The following is a 22,094-nucleotide window of genomic DNA, read 5'->3' as shown; positions in this document are numbered from 1 at the left end:
AGAGCAGTGTTTCCCAACCAGGGTGCCTCCAACCTATGGCTGTCTGGGCATGCTGGGAGTTGTAGTTATGCAACAGCTGGAGGCACCCTGGTTGGGAAACAGTGGTATAGAGTCTTATATTTCCCTACTGACTTGAAGCATTTTTAGTAAAAAATAACAAAAAACAACATAAGTACTAAAATTACAGCCTGCGTAACAGCAGCCTAAGGCTATGTTCACACAGTGGGACAATGTGCAGAATGTTCACACAGAAAACAAGTGCAGATTTCTGCACATTTGACTAACCGGCAGGTGCTGGGCCTGCTTGGAAATGTGCAGTCTCATAGACAACAATGCATTTCCTTGCGGTATCCGCAGAAAGAATAAAACATGTCTATTCTTTCTTCAGATGTCAGAATCTTAATTTCTGGCGCAGAAATTCTGCTGTGTAAACAGTGCAGCAGAATCCCATTCAAATCAATCCGCTGCTTCAGAATGTCCGTGGTGACCCAGTATGGAATACTGTATCCTGCCCATCCTGTTAGGCAGATGTTGCCTTCAGTGTCCATCTTGGGCCCACTACTCATTATAATGTATTGTTATGCCATTGTTGTTATTCTGGAATTTTCCATGTTACTGGTTTTTTTAAAGGAGAAATGCGGCACAGAACTTTTAACTTCCCCAGTGCCCGAGCTGTAAAAACTAAAAAACAAACTTTAACTCATCTTCCTAAGTTTCCCTGTTGCACCGATATTGGCGTCCCGGTCCTCTGGCGCTACTCGGCTGCCTTCTTATGTTTGGAACATTCCACTGCAGTCAGCCTATCGCCTTCCGCCTTCTTCCTGCTGTCTGGGCTGCTTACATGACAGTGCGCTCAGCCTATCACAGGCCGAGGCGGGACATGGCTGCGGCTGGCAATAAGCTGACTGCAGTGTGACGTTCCCGAGCCTAAGAAGCAGGGAGCCGAGCAGCACCGGAGGACTGGAACGCCGATATCGACGCAATGGGGGGATGTAGGAAGGTAGTTTTTGCAGCCTGGGCACAGTGGAAGTAAAAAAATTTGTGCCGCATTTCTCCTTTAACCCCTTAATGACCCGGCCATTTTTTGCACATCTGACCACTGTCACTTTAAGCATTAATAACTCTGGGATGCTTTTACCTTTCATTCTAATTCCGAGATTGTTTTTTCGTGACATAGTCTTCTTTATGTTAGTGGTAAAATTTTGTCGATACTTGCATCATTTCTTGGTGAAAAATTCCAAAACTTGATGGAAAAAAATAGAAAATGTTTCTAACTTTTAAGCTCTCTGCTTGTAAGGAAAATAGACATTCCAAATAAATTATATATTGATTCACATATACAATATGTCTTCTTTATGTTTGCATCATAAAGTTGACATGTTTTTACTTTTGGAAGACTTCAGAGGGCTTCAAAGTATAGCAGCAATTTTCCAATTTTTCACAAAATTTTCAAAATCTGAATTTTTCATGAACCAGTTCAGGTTTGAAGTGGATTTGAAGGGTCTTCCTAATAGAAAGACCCCACAAATGACCCCATTATAAAAACTTCACCCCTCAAAGTATTCAAAATGACATTCAGTAAGTGTGTTAACCCTTTAGGTGTTTCACAGGAATAACAGCAAAATAAAGGAGAAAATTCAAAACCTTCATTTTTTACACTCGCATGTCTCAAAATGTGTAACCCAATTTCTCTCGAGTAAGGAAATACCTCATATGTGGATGTAAAGTGCTCTGTGGGTGCACTAGAGCAGTGTTTCCCAACCCAGTCCTCAAGGCACACCAACAGTCCAGGATTTTAATTTTTCCCTGTTCTATTCCAATGGAGTAACTGAAAAAAAACTAAATGTTGGTGTGCCTTGAGGACTGGGTCGGGAAACACTGCACTAGAGGGCTCAGAAGGGAAGGAGTGACAATGGGATTTTGGAAAGTGAGTTTTTCTGAAATGGTTTTTGGGGGGCATGTCACATTTAGGAAGCCCCTATGGTGCCAGAACAGCAGAAAAAACCCCACATGACATACCATTTTGGAAACTACACCCCTCAAGGCACGTAAAAAGGGGTCCAGTGAGCCTTAACACCCCACAGGTGTTTGATGACTTTTTGTTAAAGTCGGATGTGTAAATGGAAAAAATTTTTTTCACTAAAGTGCAGTTTTTTCCCCAAATTTACCATTTTTATAAAAGGGTAATGGGAGAAAATGCCCCCCAAAATTTGTAACCCCATCTCTTCTGAGTATGTAAATACCCCATGTTAGGACGTAAAATGCTCTGTGGGCAAACTACAATGCTCAGAAGAGAAGGAGTCACATTTGGCTTTTTGAAAGCAAATTTTGCAGAAATGGTTTGTCGCATTTAGGAAGCCCTTATGGTGCCAGAATAGAAAAAAAAAAACACATGGCATACTATTTTGGAAACTACATCCCTCAAGGAACATAACAAGGGGTACAGTGAGCCTTGACACCTCACAGGTATTTCACGACTTTTTGTTAAAGTTGGATGTGTAAGTGAAAAAAAATTTTTTCACTAAAATGCTGGTTTTTCCCCAAATTTTACATTTTTACAAGGGGTAATAGGAGAAACTTACACCCAAAATTTGTAACCCCATTTCTCTGCTCTGCTGGCGCACTACAATGGTCAGAAGAGGAGGAGCACCATTGAGCTTTTGGAAAGGGAATTTGTTTGGAATGGAAGTAAGGGGCCATGTGCGTTTACAAAGCCCCCTGTGGTGCCAGAACAGTGGACCCCCCACATGTGACCCCATTTTGGAAACTACACCCCTCACAGAATTGAATAAGGGGTACAGTGAGTATTTACACCCCACTGGCGTTTGACAGATCTTTGGAACAGTGGGTTGAGCAAATGCAAAATTAAATTTTTCATTTTCACGGATCACTGTTCCAGAAAACTGTCAGACACCTGTGTGGCGTAAATGCTCACTGCACCCCTTATTACATTACGTGAGGGGTGTAGTTTCCAAAATGGGGTCACATGTGGGAGGGGTCCATTGTTCTGGCTCAATGGGGGCTTTGTAAACACACGTGGCCTTCAATTTCGGACAAATTTTCTCTTCAAAATCCCAATGGCGCTCCTTCTCTTCTGAGCATTGTAGTGCACCTGCAGAGCACTTTACATCCACATATGGGGTATTTATATACTCAGAAGAAATGGGGTTACAAATTTTGTGTTTTTTTTTTCCTATTTTCCCTTGTGAAAATGAAAAATTTTGGGTAACACCAGCATTTTAGTGAAATTATTATTATTATTTTTTTTATTTTCCCATTCAACTTTAATGAAAATTCGTCAAACACCTGTGGGTTAAGGCTCACTATACCCCTTGTTATGTTCCGTGAGGGGTGTAGTTTCCAAAATGGGCTCACATGTGGGTATTTTTTGGCATTTATGTCAGAACCACTGTAAAATCAGCCACCCCTGTGCAAATCACCAATTTAGGCCTCAAATCTACATAGTGCGCTCTCACTCCTGAGCCTTGTTGTGCGCCCGCAGAGCATTTTACGCCCACATATGGGGTATTTCCGTACTAAGGAGAAATTGCGTTACAAATTTTGGAGGTCTTTTTAGGGATTGCATAGGGGTGGACATAGGGGTATTCTATGCCAGTGATTCCCAAACAGGGTGCCTCCAGCTGTTGCTAAACTCCCAGAATGCCTGGACAGTCAGTGGCTGTCCGGAAATGCTGGGAGTTGTTGTTTTGCAACAGCTGGAGGCTCCGTTTTGGAAACACTGCTGAACAATACGTTTTTCATTTTTATTGGGGGGGGGGGGGGGGAACAGTATACAGGGGTGTATATGTAGTGTTTTACCCTTTATTATTTGTTAGTGTAGTGTACTGTTTTTAGGGTACATTCGCACTGGCGGGTTACAGTGAGCTTACCGCTAGGAGTTTGCGCTGCAGCAAAAAATTTGCCGCAGCTCATACTTGAAGCAGGAAACTCACTGTAAACCCGTCCGTGTGAATGTACCCCTGTACATTCACATGGGGGGCAAACCTCCAGCTGTTTCAAAACTACAACTCCCAGCATGCACTGACAGACCGTGCATGCTGGGAGTTGTACTTTTGCAACAGCTGGAGGCACACTGGTTGGAAAACCGTCAGTTAGGTTCTGTTACCTAACTCAGTATTTTCCAACCAGTGTGCCTCCAGCCGTTGCAAAACTACAACTCCCAGCATGTACTGATCGTCGAAGTGCATGCTGGGAGATGTAGATATGCAACAGCTAGAGGTACGCAACTACAACTCCCCCCAGAATGCTGAGACAGCTGTTTGCTGTTTGGGCATGCTGGGATTTGCAGTTTTGCAACATCTGGAGGTCTACAGTTTAGAGACACTGCACAGTAATTTCCAAACTGTGGACCTCCAGATGTCGCAAAACTACAAATGCCAGCATGCCCAGACAGCAAACTGCTATGTGGGCATGCTGGGAGTTGTAGTTTTGCAAGATCTAGAGGGCCACAGTTCACAGCACAGTGATCTCCAAACTGTGACCCTCCAGCTGTTGCAAAACTACAAATCCCAGCCTGACAGCCGTCTGGGCATGCTGGGAGTTATAGTTTTGCAACATCTTGAGGGCAACAGTGTAGAGACCACTGTATAATGGTCTCAAACTGTAGTCCCCTAGATGTTGCTAAGCAACTTACCGGCTTCCGTCTGATCCAGGGAGCCGTCCTCTTCTGCGGCACGATATGCCGTCCGCGCCGATCTCCGACACCGATCGTCGCCCGCAGCTTCGCCCGCAGGGTAAGTGGATCTTCGGCGCCGGTCCCCTTCGTTTCCCCGTCCTGTCCCACCTATTGTGGGTGGGCAGAACGGGTAAAACGAAAGTTAACCCCCCCACCCCCGATCTACTATTGGTGGTCGCGTCTAGACCACCAATAGCAGGAATAGGGGGATCGTGGGTGTCTTGGACAACCGCGATCCCCCTTATTTTCCGGGTCACCATAGACCCGTAATGACCCGTAATAGTGCAAATCGCAAGTGTGAATTCACTTGCGATTTGGGCCGATTACCGACATGGGGGGGTCTGATGACCCCCCAGGGCATTTGCGCGGGGTGCCTGCTGATCGATATCAGCAGTCACCCTGGTCCGGTCTCCACACGGCACGCGGCGGGGACCAAAATTCCCAGGGGCATACAGGTACACCCTCGGTCCTTAAGTACCAGGGAGCAAAGGCGTACCTGTACGCCCTTGGTCCTCAACAGTTTAAGTCTGTTCGCAGAGAAGGTGCAGAGTGAATCAGGTGACCTGTCTGCCCCGATGGGAATCCTTCAAATTGCCCTGTATATAGTGTAGTGGGGGGAGGAGCTGCCCAGCCTAGTTAAGAGCTAGCTGAGCTCCTGTTCACAGTTGAGCTCCTGAGGTACAGTGTGGAGAAGTCAGAGAGGTGTGAGGTGATATGAGGACGCCTCAAGTCAATCAGAAGTCTAAACCTGCAGCCACGCATATCCGACGCTCAGGTGAACATCAAAGCCTGGGAAAGAAAATCAATAGTCTTCAGTCAGTCAGTCTACAGCACCAAAGTCAGCGTGGTTTGCCATTCATCACAAGTCAGTCACCATACAGCACAAACAACTACAAGTCCTAGTAAGGCGATAGGCTTCCAAAGTTTACTCTGCACCTCCCTTCGCACCAATCTCTGCTGTAAAGGAATTTCCATCTATCCGGCCTCAGTAAAGACAGTTATCCCTAACCTTGTATCGGAGTATTTATTGCTCGTGCCTGGCCCAGGAGAAGCTGTCCGATGAACTGTGTATAGGCTAATGGTGCCCTGGTGTCACGGGATTAATTTCATGTTATCCACCCCATAGACACCACATATTCATGCAAAATTCTGCTGTGTGAACATAGCCTATGGTTGCAATTTAGCAGTACAGGATTCAGAGCCCATGAATAAAGCGTAGATGGCTTCATAGAGAGAAGCAGCAGAAATATAAATGCTGCTGTAATACGGGCTGTAGACCTGGATCAGTACAAGATAAGTAAGACTATGTTCACACCAGGGCAGTGTCCTACTGTGCATGTTTTCGAGCTGCATTGTGGCTCTCGGACCAGAATCTGGCTTTATTGCACTTAATTGTTAAAGCACTTGGTTATGTCCGCATTTTGCATCTGACTAATATTTACATTGGTTATATCAGTGTTTCCCAACCAGGGTGCCTCCAGCTGTTGCAAAACTACAACTCCCAGCATGCCCGGACAGCCAAAGGCTGTCCGGGCATGCTGGAAGTTGTAGTTTTGCAACAGCTGGAGGCACCGCAGTTGGGAAACACTGGCTTGTATGTATTATTGATGTACTGTGTATGCTGCTGTCACCTAGTGGTCATTCTTTGTCATGGTCAAGTGCCTTTATGCCCCAGTTAAGACACTTTGTTGAGAGGAGTATATCCTATTTGAGAGTGTGGAGGAGGATTAGTGGGGAGAAGAAAGTAGTGAAGAGACAGACCCTGAGTCACATGACAACAGAGACCATTGTTAAAGGGAACCTGTCATCAAATTGACTCTATATAACTGGTGGCAGCCTGCTATATAAGCTAAAATATGACTCCTCACCATGTCCGGATGTTGCCATTCATATCTAGTGCAATTAGTAAGTTTAAAAAGTGACCTACCCTGCCGGTCAATCGTGCCCGAGTAAGCGTGGTTACAGCCTGGGATGCCGTGACTATTTCAGGATGCCGTACCCCCTGATGTCGTCTTGAGGCTCCTTAACTTACGGTGCAGGAGACTTTTAAAGCTCATTTTTTACAGTGTCGCTATTGCTCAGGAGGCTACCCCGGACAAGGTCAGAAACCTTATTTTACCCTATATAACGTGTTACCACCAGATATAGGGTATAGTAAGGTTACAGGTTCCATCAGGAGCACCAGGTCACACCTAGACGTGCAGGAAATAGCCCAGTGGTTAGCTTTGCGGCCATTGAATGGTGAGGTCATGGGTTTGAATCCTGTGTCGGTGCTGAGGGGAGCACAACCAGACCGGTGCTGTGGAGCAGAAGAACAGTAGGCGCTGTGGAGCCAGCAAACCAGAGGTGGAAGATTGCTGTCAGCACAGGAGGTCCTGTAAAAATTGGTGACATATGGAGCTGGAAGCTGGCGTTGAGTGGAGATGGGTAACGCAAGTGGCGCTTGAGGATCGTGAGTTATCTAGCCAAGGAAAGGAGGTCTTTTGGAAATGGATGACTGATGGTGTCGAGTGAAGATGGGTGATGGATGCAGACGTGGATTGTGGAGATGGGTAATGTAAGTGGCGTTGGAGGATCGTAGAGATGCAGTTCGTAGATAGCCAGCATGGCACTACTTCCCCATTTAGGTATAGAACAGTGATGAAATGGCAGACTTGGACTAGGAATGCTGGAGGTGGTGCTCTGATTGGCAATGGTGCATGGAAACGTAACAAAGAAGCAGGAAAATAATCGGCAACTCACCACAGCCAGCTGAGTAAATCTTCTTTTATTTCATACTCACAAATGTATTACATGGGAAGAGGGTAGTGGGGGGACACAGGATGGCGACCAAGCTCCGTTTCGCACGATGATCGTGCTTCCTCCGGCCATGGTCACCATCCTGTGTCCCCCCACTACCCTCTTCCCATGTAATACATTTGTGAGTATGAAATAAAAGAAGATTTACTCAGCTGGCTGCGGTGAGTGCCGATTATTTTCCTGCTTCTTTGTAACGGATCGTACGAGAGATGGGTGACGGATGGTGTTGAGTGGAGATGCTTAATGTAAGTGGTTCTGGAGGATCATGGAGATGGGTGACGGATGCAGCCAAGGAGCTGGAGCTTGTATTGAGCCGAGAAGGTCATGTGGAGATGATCTAGATATTTTGGAGATAGTTCAGGGAAGAGCTACAGGATAAAACTTACCAGGAAAGGTTAAAGGAGTACTCTACCCCAGGACATCTTATCCCCTCGCTCTGTGCGTAATGACGGGCGATACAGGGGCCGGAGCATCGTGACGTCACGGCCCGTCCCCTTAATGCAAGTCTAAGGGAGGGGCAAATGACGTCACGAGGGGGCGGAGCAGTGAAGTCCCGAAGCTCCCATCCCTGTATTGTTCGTCATTACGCACAGAGCGAGTTTGCTCTGTGCAGTAATGAAAGTGGGGTGCTGCAGCAGAGATCCCAGGGGTCCCCAGCAGCGGGACCCCTGCGATCTGACATCTTATCCCCTATCCTTTGGGTAGGGGATAAGATGTCCTGGGGCAGAGTACCCCTTTAACATGTATAGCTTGGAAGAAAGAGGAGACAGAGGGGATATGATAGAAACTGTAAGATGATATTTAAAAGAAGAGGAATCCATCTTATGACTTGCCAATGTTTTACCTAAAAAAAGTATTAGGGTGTATTTGTATCACGTTTCTACTCTCCAGCACCCAGATCCGTCGGGATGATTTTAAAACCATTTCCGTTGGTCTGCAGTGGTTTTCAATCCAGGCCAAAAACTAGATATGTTCAGAAAATGACCCAAATGAATGAATGGGATATGGCACTGGTCTGGCACGTATACAGAAGCAGCCAGAGTGGTGTGATGTAAATGCACTTAGGCTGTTTGCCTTCCTTATCCTGATTTTGTTTACAGGTCCTCTGACCTAGTTACACGGACAATGGCTTTTTCTCAGAGGGGGAACATGCAGTGTCCCATTTAGTGTGTTTCTAACTACATTCTTGGACCAGTGACCATTATTTTGCGCCTCATTCATTGTTCATGCATCTGACTATTTTGTCTCATGGTCAGAGCAAGTAACGATAGCAGGAGAGGGTCAGAAATCACTATACCCATGCCAGCCTAAAATAAGGGTGTACCCTTGCTCTGGCCACATAACCTTAGAAAACTAGATCAAGTGTTGACTACTCGTAAATTATCCAATGTTCTTTCGGCCCAAGTAAAAAGGAGAGACCGACATTGATAAGGTCAACCTACTAGAAGCACTAGGGTTCCACCAAGTTCCTTCCACCAAGAAGTGTTGTCATCTGAATGTAGACTGAAAAAAGTCTTGAAGCTTTTGCAAATGCGACATAGGGGGACAGAACAAGCACCTATACGCTACGTTAAGATTCTGCATCCAACTCTTTAGCACATATTTTCCATCATGTCACAATAAATATCCTTCCTGTTTCTGACAGCAATAGGAAGGATGTTTAAAGCTTAAGCAACTATAGAAATAAGCTTTGTCTGGAGGTAAGATGCTCTCTCAACGAGGGACATTTATCAATGTTCGCTTATGTATTCTTTTTTTTTAGTAATTTTTTCCTTACTTTTTTTTTGCTTATGTGCGACTTATTTATCAACTGGTTTCAGCCTGTTGATAATTTTCTTTCACGTAAGCAATTTTTCCTTTTTTACTTTGGTGGTAGCTTTTTCTGCTCCATGTTTGAGCTGGAGTAAATTTAGTCAATTTTTAACCCTGTTGCGACTTTTTTTTTTGCGCAGTTGCGGCTGTCGCAGTTAATAAATACCTGACTACCCGTAGTCCATTTTAAAATTATTACTACGTAGTTAATTTTTGGAAAACTTGCTTTTCTCGCTTTCCAGTCAAAATGTCGCACGAAAAATCGCGTAGTCGCAGTTGCGACAATTTTGTGACAATTATAGTAAAGAAAACCTGACTAAACCTGTTGATAAATGTCCATAAATGTGGCTACGTCCAGGGAATACAGTGGCATACAAGCAGGACAGTATATCAACCTATACCATAGCTACCCCTGCCTCATGCATTCAGTTCAGTCTACTAGTGACTATATCCAGGCCATGTTTAGTGTTATGTTATGGAACTCAAAAGCAGGGCCACCTATATTTTGAAGTCATAGAAGAAAACAGTATATGATCAGCAATGGACTGGACATAGTCACTAAAAGACTACATTTAAAGGGGTACTCCCGTGGGAAAACTTTTTTTTTTATATCAACTGCTATTTTAAAATCACTTCTATTAAAAAATCTTAATCCTTCCAGTACTTTTTAGGGGCTGTATGTCATGACCACAGTGCTCTCTGCTGACATCTCTGTCCATTTTAGGAACTGTCCAGAGCAGCATATGTTCGCTATGGGGATTTTCTCCTGCTCTGGACAGTTCCTAAAATGGACAGAGATGTCAGCAGAGAGCACTGTGGTCAGGACATCACAGGAAATGCATTTCTTTTTGGATTTCTCTTTAGTATACAGCCCCTAAAAAGTACTGGAAGGATTAAGATTTTTTTTAAATAGAAGTGATTTACAAATCTGTTTATCTTTCTGGCACCAGTTGATATAAAAAAAAAAAAAAGTTTTCCACGGGAGTACCCCTTTAATCCACTGTACTCAATAGACCTGGTATAGGCACATCACAGTATAAGTTGGCATGCATACTGGTACACCGATACTTATACTCAATGATTATGAGTTTGGAGCAAAGGTTGTATGGTGGTGAACATTCCCTTTAAAGGGGTACTCTGCTGCCTCAGCGTTCAGAACATTTGGAGCGAGTGGCGGGGGTCGTGACGCCATAAAAACGCCCCTCACGACATCACACCACGCCCTTCAATGCAAGTCTATGGGTGGGGGCGTGGCAACTGCCACGCCCCCTCCCATAGACTTGCATTGAGGGGGGCGTGACGTCATGCCATGACACCACAACCCCCCCCCCCCCTCCCCGCACTCAGTGTTCTAAACAAACGCCGGGTGCTGCACAGAGATCGCAGGGATCCCGCGATCAGACATCTTATCCCCTAACCTATGTCTAGGGGTGGCGTACCCCTTTAAGACCGTCATTGTGCAACCTGCCTGGAGCCAATGACATAATGAGAAGTGTCAGTCTGTACACAGGGCTTATACGCTTTGTTCTCTGTGTTTATGTTTGGGATCCCAGATTATACTGTGTCATCATCACATGCCCATGTTGTCCTGGAACCATCTGAATAGAAAGCGCAAACAATGGTATTAAATTGAGAATTATTTCTAGATTATTTACAATTGGAGATGACATATGACAGCACGATCGCTGTCCATGTGCTTGTTTCTACTGATGACATATCATCTCCATGTTCGGCGCATATTATTGTAGCTTAAAATAGCAAATCTAGATGATGGGAGAAGAGAATGAGCACAATCTGCTTACTGGGGGGAAAAATAATCTCTATTCATGCAGAAAGGGACTGCGCAGGGTTAAGGCTCCTACTGCTACAGAAACCTAGTGCTACCCGCATCTCCGTGTCCTGATGTTCACCCAAAGACGCACATAGCTTTGGCCTGTATGGCGTCTTGTGTCTGCCCTGTATAATGGAGGCTCTAAAGGGGGGTAACTGCTTGACCGTCCTTCATGAAGTTACCTTATGATACGTTTACAAAGTGTATTATCCCAGAGGGGAAAAACATGGCAGAAATTAGGTAGGTAGCCGTGTAGTTTAGACTTATTCAACGAGGTCATCTCTGACCGGCGCTTTCCTGAGTGATACGTTCAGAATAAGGCTGCATTCACACCACGTTTTTGCAATACAGTTCCCGTATACGTTTTCTATGTGAAAACCGTATGGAACCGTATAGAAAACCGTATGCCAAAAGATGTATCAGGTTGTGCCCGTTTTGCATCCTGTACGGTTTTGTCAGTTTTTTTTCCCCATACCCAAAACCGTAGCCTACCAAGGTTTTTGGTCCGGGTGAAAAACTGTATTAAACCGTATAAGTATTTTTTTATTTATTTTTTTTAACATGGGAGTCAATGGGAACCGTACAGAACTGTATGTGCATACGGTTCCATATGGTTTTCATTATACGGTTTTGGACTTTTTTTTTTTTTCTTGGAATTTCAATCAAACAAGTGAATCTTTATTCATAATGGAGAGAAAAGTTAAAAACGTATAGGTTTTTTTCTTACAAAACGGATGCAACCGGACATCATTTTTTTTAAACCATATACGGTTTTTAACTGTATACGGGTTAAAATTTCTACACACGTTTTGATACAGTTTAGTCCGGTTTTGAGGATTCAGTTTTTCATCATAAACCTGATACGGGAACTGGATTGCAAAAACGTGGTGTGAATGCACCCTAAGTGAAAGGATACAAATTATTTGCAGCATTACGTCCGTCACACCCCCTCCCATACACTTGCATTGAGGGGGCATGGCCGTGACGTCACAAGCCTCCGGTACGCCACCCAACACTCGGAGCGAACGCCAGGTGCAGCAGTGAGATTGCGGCGGGACCCTCGCGATCAGACATCTTATCCCCTATCCTTTTGGATAGGGGATAAGGTGTCTAGGAGCGGAGCACCCCTTTAAAATGTGAAGTAGTTGGATGCAAAATGTCCTCGCCCTGTAGGTGAGAGGTATGAATCTACATGAAATAAGCACCGTAGTTCTCTGGTCAAAGAACTACACAAGTGACCAGTCTCTACGCTGCTTAGATACCATGTAGCAGTTCTCTCTGCTTAGATACCATGTAGAAATTCTCCTTTTTCTCTTTAGGGAAATGGAAATAGTCACCATTTCTCGCTAGATGTTTTTGCCGAGTAGTATGAATCAGCTGTTGCTTATGTTCCTCAATGTCTCAAGTCAAATTACTTTCTGAATATTAATGTGTAAATTCCCCCAGAAAATCATTTTCTCCTCTTATTTAAGGCCACTGGGGAGATTTATCAAAACATGAGCAGAGGAAATGTTGACCCGTTGCCCATAGCAACCAACCAGATTGCTTCTTTTATCTTTCAGATGCCCTAACATGAAAGAAGCTGATTGGTTGCTATGGGCAACTGGTCAACTTTTCCTCCCCAAAATTGTTGGTCTCCTTCCATTAAATACAGGAGAGCCCACAATGCTCCCTGAAATAACTTGAAACCTACAAAAAAAAAAAATTATGAATAAAAACTTACAGAAAATTTACCTGATGAAATGCAGACATTGCTTGCGAACGGAATCATTTTGAAAAACGTAATAATTACCCCAAAACATACAGTGAAGACACCCAAGAACGGCATAAGACCCTGTTGAAGTCCCATAAGGCAAGAAACAATTTTCACCCATAACCCAGCTGAATGCCCAGTGCCTGCACCCACACGGCGAGACGCTTGAACTGTTACCTGCGCCTTATGGATGGTCATTAAAGGACATCTATAGTGCAAAATAACTTATCCCCTATCCGAAGGATAGACTATAAGTTATAGATCGCGGGGGAGTCCGGGTGCTGGGGCCCCCCAGGATCTCCGGTACGGGGCCGCGGCAATACACAGGAAAGGGAGCGTTCCGTCCCCGCATGACGCGGCGGCCAACACGCCCCCTCAATGTACCTCATAGAGATAAATGGAGGGGGCGTGTCTGCCGCAGCTTTTTGCTCGGGACGAAACTTCACTTCCTGCAGACTGCCGCGGCCCCGTCCAGGAGATCCCGGGGGGCCCCAGCGCTCGGACCCCCCGCGATCTATAACTTATCCCCTATCCTTTGGATAGGGGATAAGTTATTTTGCGCTGGAGTACTCCTTTAATAAAGTAGGGCTGGGCGGTATGGCCAAATGTGTATCGTGATATTTTTGTAACTTATGGCGGTTCCACGGTATATAACGGTATTCCCCCCAAAAAAATCATCAGCCCAGCGCTGTGCTTTCCCCATCGGGGTACTACTCGCGTCACCCGCAAGCGCTGCTCTCCTCGTCCTCCTGTTTGTTTCGGCCGCCGGCGCCGACACTCTATACCTTTTGCAGCCCAGGCATAGGGATACAGTAAACAAAAATAAAACTTTAATGCATCGTACGTCGGCCTTACGCTCTTCCTGGGGGCGTGAACGTCGGACAGCCGTCAGCCTATCACTGGCCGCAGCGATGTTCCGCGTCAGCCAGTAATAGGCTGAGCCCACTGTCATGTGAGAAGCCGGCTTCTTACATGACGGTGAGCTCAACCTATCACCAGCCGAGGCAGAACATCACTGCGGCCGGTGATAGGCTGTTGGCTCTCCGACGTTCACGTCCCCAGGAAGCAGGTCCGGACCGACGGGGAAGGTGAGTTAAAGTTTATTTTGTTTACCTTTTGCAGCCCGGGCATAGGGATACAGTATAGAGCAGTGGTCTTCAACCTGCGGGCCTCCAGATGTTGCAAAACTACAACTCCCAGCATGCCCGGACAGCCAACGGCTGTCCGGGCATGCTGGGAGATGTAGTTTTGCAACATCTGGAGGTTAAAGACCACTGGTAGAGAGTGTCAGCACCGGCGGCCGCAACAAACAGGAGGACGAGGAGGGCAGCGCTTGCGGGTGACATATGTGAGTAGTACTCCGATGGGGACAGTGCAGCGCAGCACTGGGCTAATAATTAAAGGGGTACTCCGGTGAAAACCTTTTTTCTTTTAAATCAACTGGTGGCAGAAAGTTAAAAAATCTTAATCCTTCCAGTACTTATTACCTGCTGAATGCTACAGAGGAAATTCCTTTCTTTTTGGAACACTGATGACATCACGAACACAGTGCTCTCTGCTGACATCTCTGTCCATTTTAGCAACCATGCCCATGTCTGCTAAGGGCAGCATGGTGGCTCAGTGGTTAGCTCTGCTGCCTTGCAGTGCTGGGGCCTTGGGTTCAAATCCCATTAAGGACAACAATAAATTAAGCGTTATTATTACTATAATAACGTCAGCAGAGAGAACTGTGCTCGTGATGTCATCAGAGAGCATTCCAAAAAGAAAAGAATTTCCTCTGTAGTATTCAGCCGCTAATAAGTACAGGAAGGATTAAGATTTTTTTTTAATAGAAGTAATTTACAAATATGTTTAACTTTCTGCCACCAGCCGATTTAAAAGAAAAAAAAGGTTTTCACCGGAGTACCCCTTTAATTGGGGGGCGGTTACGGGTCACATATGATTAGTTCGCATTGGGAAGCTCTGGGCTGATAATTCATTCATTCCCGAGGGAGAGGGGCCAAACCAGTATTGCGGTATGGGTTAAAATTCATAACTTAAAGCACAAAAATTTCGGTATTGGGCATGAACCGGTATACCACCCAGCACTATAATAAATCATGAAGAAACATACCTGGCGAGTGCCACAGTAATCTATTCATATTACTGATGGGACAATATGTAATATGTGCGATCATGTTGTTTCCATACACAAGAGCCTATGCATGGAAGCCTTTATTCTTCAAATATAGAAAACATTGATCGGTATAAAGCATAAACCCTTGTTCACACTGTTGTGTTGGACTTAATTTATGGTTTAGGTAATAAGGCACATATAGCCTGCTTTGGTGCTATACTGTGTCTCCGATTTGAACAGCTTGCGGTATAGTTTGGCAAAATCTGAGGAACACTAAATGGCTCATATAACCAAAATATTGCTACGCAGCTTAATGTCCAAGCGTTGCAAACATAACATAACTTACATACAAAACAGTATAAGATTGGTGTCACACTGCATACAATGTGGCAGCCTTTTAGTTTATGTACTCTTTGTCCTCTTCTTTTCAGATTATGGCCTAATAAAAATAAAAAGGCAATCTTATAATGAAACATTTCTACTAAATTGTTGAAAAGTATGGAGGGTGCACCAAGCCATTCATTTATAGGTTGCCCTTAGGCAACCCAAAAAAAAAACGATTTTCCCAATTACCTAAATAATTTCTAAAAGTGCGATATTTATTGTTTTTTCTCTGCACATTCAACTGGTTTAAAAATCACATTCGCCAGTGCCCACTAGCCTCTTGACAACGCTACTTTGGTAGTGAAACATGTTGAGGGGGGTGTTTAGATTTTATTCAGACGCCATTGTCCTGCTATCAAAGACAAACGGGTGTGTCTGCAGGCACCCTATGTTGTCATAAATTCAAAGGATTATCACATCAGGACAATATGGCGAATGTGATTTTTAAACCAGTTGAATGTGCAGAGAAAAAACAATAAAGATCGGACTTTTAGAAATTATTTAGTTTTTTTTGGGGTTGCCTAAGGGCAACCTATAAGTAAGTGGTTTAAATTTCCACCCTCCAATCACCAGTCTCTATATTTTTTGGCCAAGCCATTCATGTATACATGCTAATTTATTTTTGGAGAAGTGTTGGCCCCTTAAAGGGGTTCTCCGTCCCTAGACATCTTATCCCTTATCCAAAGGATAGCCGCTGGGGACACCCACGATCTCTCCTGCAGCACCCTTATCATCTGGTGCACGGAGCAAATTTCGCGATGACTAGTGATGCGGGGAAGGGAGGATCGTGATGTCACACTCCGCCCCCTCAATGCAAATCAATGGGAGGGGGCGCGGCGGCCAGGACCCCCGCGATCAGACATCTTATCCCCTATCCTTTGGATAGGGGATAAGATGTCATGGGGCGGAGTACCCCTTTAATGGTGAGTACTGCATGATCATGACAAACAATATCCTGGAAGCTGCGCTCACTCCTAACTACTCCAAGACTCTATATTGTATTAAAACAATGCATTTAAAAGGAATGTTCTTCCCTTCCTAGGGTAAGGATCCTTTGTTTGTAACCTCAAGAAGGGGAGAACATTTCCCAAAACACAGTTTTTAAGACAAAAAAAAAAAAAAAAAAGCTTGGAGTATCTACATCTTGGACATTTGGAGAGTACTTTAGGGTGAGGGTACTAGCGCAGCTTCTGTGATATTGTTTATATATGTGTATATGTGTGTGTGTATATATGTGTGTATATATGTGTGTGTGTGTGTGTGTATGTGTATATATGTGTATATTACACACACACATATATATATATATATATATATATATAGTGCTTGCACACGCCGACCTGCAGTTGGGGTCTGCCGTTTCTTCACCCATTTAGGCTGCAGCTCCGTTAGATTGAACACTTGGAAACCATCTTGGTCAATAGGCGAATAACCTCAAAAAAAATAAAAAAATTTAAGCACCTTTTTAAACTACTTCTATTGTGGCTCCATACAGTGTTAGTAGGTGCTCTGCATTATTTTTTCTTTTCTTTACTACATGTGCTATTGCATGATCATGGCCTCTGTGACTTATTTTTACTTATTATCATCACAGCATTAGCCCCTATTCACACATCAGTGCTGAATTTATTTATTTTATTTTTGTTTAAGCCAAAACCAGGTCTAAATCCCAAACACGATAATGAATAAACATATACATCTCTGTACCAAGTTGAAGACTCCCAGTCTGGCACAAAAAAAATAAAATAAAAAAAGAATATGGCCGTTCTCTCCCGTCCCGATAATCTCCCGTTATTGCTGCTAAATGGTTTATACTAACAAAAGGATGCAAAAGGATTGCATTTGTCTGTTATTTTAACGGACTATTAAAAATAAATAAATAAATAAATAAAGGACAAGTGGCATCCTTTCGCATCCTCTATTGTCCGTTTGTGTCTGTTTTTTTTTTTTTACATCTGGCTATTTCCTGGTTGTTCACACCTCTTCTAAGCATGCTCAGAAGTAAAAACGGATCAAAAACGGATTGAAAAAACCCTGGATACAAACAGATGACATTAAAAGGGTACTCCGCTGCTCAGTGTTTGGAACAAATGGTTCCGAAAGCTGGAGCCGGGCGCTCGTGACATCATAGCCCCTCCCATAGACTTGCATTGAGGGGGCAGGGCGTGACACCATGAGGGGGTGGGGCTGTGACGTCACAAGCTCCCGGCATCGGCTCCAGCGTTCGGAACAGTTTGTACCCCATTAGAGGCTCATCCATTTCTCATAGACCCAAAATATCCGTTTCTCTTCCTGTTTTTTTGACGGGGGGAAAAAAAAATATTGCATGTACCATCTTTTTTCCTGTAAAAAAAACAAACAAACAAAAAAAAAAAAACACAGGAGCAGAAACCAAAACGGATGCAAAAGGATGAAAAAGGAATACCATTGACAATGCGATCCATTTACAACCGTTTTTAAACCATTTGCAAAGGGCTTGAACGGAATAAAATAACTGGGACAATGTGAGAGAGACCCCCGCGACCCAGGGAGAGTGGTCGGAAAATACATTATATATTCATACACTCAACACTGTAGAAAAGCATTCCTAGTGTGGACGAAATGGAATTTAGGACAACTATTTGGGAATAGAGACCTAATCAAAGACAGACAGACCTTCATTCAGTTGACAGTTACAGTGGGGATGAAAAGTTTGGGCACCCCAGCTAAAAAATTTTATTAACGTGCATAAAGAAGCCAAGAAAAGATTGAAAAATCTCCAAAAGGCATCAAATTACAGATTAGACATTCTTATAATATGTCAACAGAAGTTAGATTTTATTTCCATCATTTACAGAATAACAGAAAACAAAAAATGGCATCTGCAAAAGTTTGGGCACCCTGCAGAGTTAATATCTTGTACTGCCCCCTTTGGCAAGTATTACAGCTTGCAAACGCTTTTTGTAGCCAGCCAAGAGTCTTTCAATTCTTGATTGCGGTATCTTCGCTCATTCTTCCTTACAAAAGTCTTCCAGTTCTTTGAGATTTCTGGGCTGTCTGTCATGCACTGCTCTTTTAAGGTCTATCCATAGATTTTCAATTATGTTGAGGTCAGGAGATTGTGAAGGACATGGCAAAACCTTCAGTTTTACGCCTCTTGATGTAATTCCCTTGTGAATTTTGAGGTGTGTTTAGGATCATTGTCCATTTGTAGAAGCCATCCTCTCTTTAACTTCAGCTTTTTCACAGATGGCTTCAAGCTAGCATCCATAATTTGCTGAAATTTTATTGAATCCATTTTGCCTTCTATTTGTGAGATGTTCCCTGTGCCACTGGCTGCAATACAACCCCAAAGCATGATTGATCCACCCCCATGCTAAACAGTTGGACAGAGGTACTTTTCATTAAATTCTGTTCCCCTTCTCCAAACGTACCTTTGCTCATTCAGGCCAAAAAGTTCAATTTCAACCTCATCGGTCCATAGAACCTGTTTACAAAATGCATCAGGCTTGTCTATATGTTCATTTGCAAAGTTCAAACACTGATTTTTGTGTTAAGGACGTAGAAGAGGTTTTCTTCTGATGACTCTTCCATGAAGACCATATTTGTACAAGTATCTCTTTATAGTGGAATAGTGTACCACAACTCCAGTGTCTGCCAGATCTTTCTGGAGGGATTATGCAATCAAACGTGGGTTTTGAATTGTTTTTCTCACAATCCTGCGAGCTGTTCTGTCTGATATTTTTCTTGGTATTCCAGATCTTGCTTTAACTTCCACTGTTCCCGATGACTGCCATTTCTTAATTACATTCCGAAGAGAGGATATTGACATCTGAAAACATTTTGCTATCTTCTTGTAGCCTTCTCCAGCTTTGTGAGCGTCAACTATTTTCAGTTTCAGATTTCTAGACAACTGCTTAGAAGAACCCATGGTGCTGATTGTTGGGGGCAAGGTCAGATGAGTCTGGGCATTTAAAACCTTTGAGATTAACATCACCTGGTCTTCCCAGATGATGATTGAGAACAATCCATGACACTGGCAGGTCTCAGCTTTGCAAAGGGGGCAGTGCATGCTATAAATTCTGCAGGGTACCCAAACTTTTGCAGACGGCATTTTTTTGTTTTCTGTTATTTTGAAAGTGTAAATGATGGAAATAAAACTTTTTTTGACATATTATAAGAATGTCTAATCTGTAATTTGATGCCTTTTGGAGAGTATTCCATCTTTCCTTGGCTTCTTTATGCACATTAATACAAATTTTTACCTGGGGTGCCCAAACTTTTGATCCCCACTGTATTTTCTTGACCTCCCCATACACATGATTTCTTGGCACAGCTTTAGGGTACGTTCACACGGGCGGATTTATTTGCGGGTTTCCCACTGCGTACTTGAAAGGGGCGGGCTCTTCTCGGCTGTCCGCAGATTTTCCGCTGCGGAAAATCCGGCGCAAGCCCCAGTGAAGTTAGTTAGGGTCTGCGGCGGATTTTCCACAGCGAAAATTGAGCAGCGGAAAATCTGCTGCAGACAGACAAGAAGAGCCTGCCCCCTTTCAAATCCGCAGCGGGAAACCCGCAAACAAATCCGCCCGTGTGAACGTACCCTTAGGGAGGGATAAACCACAACTAGACTGATGTGGGGCCAGCTTATTTCTCCCTGAACAAAAAGGTCAGGTGGTAAAAATCCAGCATGCCCGATCCCTCCATCCACCGACATCATCTATTGGTGGAGTCGGGAGGTGGCCATACAACTTATATGGTTGGCCGAATCCACCGTCGGCATCACGTTTGACCAACTTGAGTATAAGGTGTATGGGCACCTTAAAGTGTTACAGTCATTAAAAACAACACTTAACATTTTGATCAGACACATCCAAAGTTTTTGGTCGCACCGGGTTTCACTCCTGAGACCCACTGTGATCCTGAGTTATTATATGTTCTAAACAGACCAAACACCTAAGAGGGTAGGCCAGACCCATGGAAATTGGCTTTAGCCAACATCCAATATGTATGGCCAGCTTTAGGTTAAAGAGTACCTGTCATCAAACCATATTTTACAAACTACCTCACATTATATTCCCTAACTACTTCTTACACCCCTCCTGCCCTTCAAAATTTTATTCCAAACTTTAAAAAGCTGTGTATCATACCTTTCCCCTTGCTCACATTGTGCGAGCTCCTGGCAGGAGAAAGTGGGCGTTCCCCCAGTAGGCACAACGTCTCTGAAGCCTGTGAGAGCTGTGCCTCGCCATGCCCCGCATGCACTTCCTGAGTTTGGACTTCTGCCAGGCCGGGAGGAGACCAAACTAACTGTTTGATTTGCGGCAGGGAACAGAACAGAGCCACCTAGTGGCTGTTTTTTCAATCACATTAAAAACATATAAAAAGGTTGATAATTTTAACAGCAAGTGTCTTATAATTACATAAGGAACAATATATTAAAAGTTTAGTTTGGTGACAGGTAGTCTTTAAATACTGGATCGGTCCAAAAGCACAGCTACATATGACGTCAAATCAATTGAAACTAATAAATATAGTATAGACATTGGCTATTTATTTTCAGCAGGGGTTGAACCCCCGATAATTTGTCAAAGTAAATGTACAAGACATTAAAAGGGAAATTCCAGTGACAAGTGATTCACAACGTTACAGTCAACATGCGTAAGAAAACCAGTGAAGACATTGAATGGCTTGTTATATAGCTTTTCTGCCTTTTACTTTGACTTACACCTCTATCACATACTTAACTGCACTTTGTAGGATCTGCCAAAAAGGAGTAGGAGGGGGGTTTAAGAAGGAAGGGGAAAAACGCTCCAGGAAATGACTTTTCATCCCAAATCATGCACAGGCCTGACAAACTATGCTGAATATCCACTATCATATCATGTGGACAATAACACACAGCAGGATTTCATTTATAAGGGCGTCTCTGCTGCTCCGATAACAATATGCAGTAAAAGGTCGTGGTTAGGAATCATTAATAGGGTTTAGAAGAACATTACGTAGATTATGTTTTACCTTAAACCCTAGAAACAGCGCTATTCTTAGTCAATGGCTTTGTCTGGTATTGCAGCTCAAATGAATGGAGCAGAGCTGGAGGAAAAGAAAATGAGATATTTTATTCAAATCTCTTACAATCACTTTAAAAAAAGGGGGTTATGTCATAGGATTTGGGATAACTAACTAATTGATGGAGGGGGGGGGAGGGGTCTCAACACTGGGACCCCTAAAGATCACAACAGCAGAGATCAACTGTCTGGACTTCAGAGTATAAGGAGCAACAATATGCATGTTCGTGACGCCACACACCCTCAATGCAAGTCTATGGGAGGGGGCGTGGCTTCGCCATGCCCCCTCCCATAGACTTGCATTGAGGAGGCGTGGTGTGACATCACGAGAGGCGTGGCCATGACATCACAACCCCCGCCCAGCGGTCGGAACAAAATGTTCCGAATACTGGGGGAGTAGAGTACCTCAGTTCTCAATATCAACAGTGGTCCAAGCCGTCAGAACTCCTGAACACCAACCCGCTAGTTATGCCATATCCATGTGGTCAGTGATTTTCTGTTGTGTAGGAAGGTGCTGCTCAGAGCTCTTGTTTTGGATGCAGGCAAAAGACAAGAACAGCCGAAAACCAGAATCCTACGAAACAGCACACGCAGGGCACTGGGGGGAAAGTATAGCTTCTTTTTTCTACCTTCCCGGCAATCTATTAATTGTTTTTAAA

General features: G+C 43.9%; 1 protein-coding gene across 1 annotated transcript in view; it reads right to left on the bottom strand.

Annotated features, from left to right (window-relative positions):
- DBNL (drebrin like) overlaps positions 1 to 21,696 on the bottom strand; it is an 80,061-nt gene extending 58,365 nt beyond the window's left edge. Inside the window, exon 1 of the mRNA XM_056571208.1 lies at positions 21,386 to 21,696. The gene's annotated coding sequence lies outside the window, so the exon portion shown is untranslated. The remainder of the gene's footprint in view (positions 1 to 21,385) is intronic.
- Positions 21,697 to 22,094: the final 398 nt, after the last annotated feature.

Source organism: Hyla sarda, chromosome 4, assembly GCF_029499605.1.
Source record: "Hyla sarda isolate aHylSar1 chromosome 4, aHylSar1.hap1, whole genome shotgun sequence".
Lineage (NCBI taxonomy): Eukaryota > Metazoa > Chordata > Amphibia > Anura > Hylidae > Hyla > Hyla sarda.
Note: the sequence above shows the minus strand (reverse complement) of the source record. Positions and strands in the feature narration are given on the sequence as shown.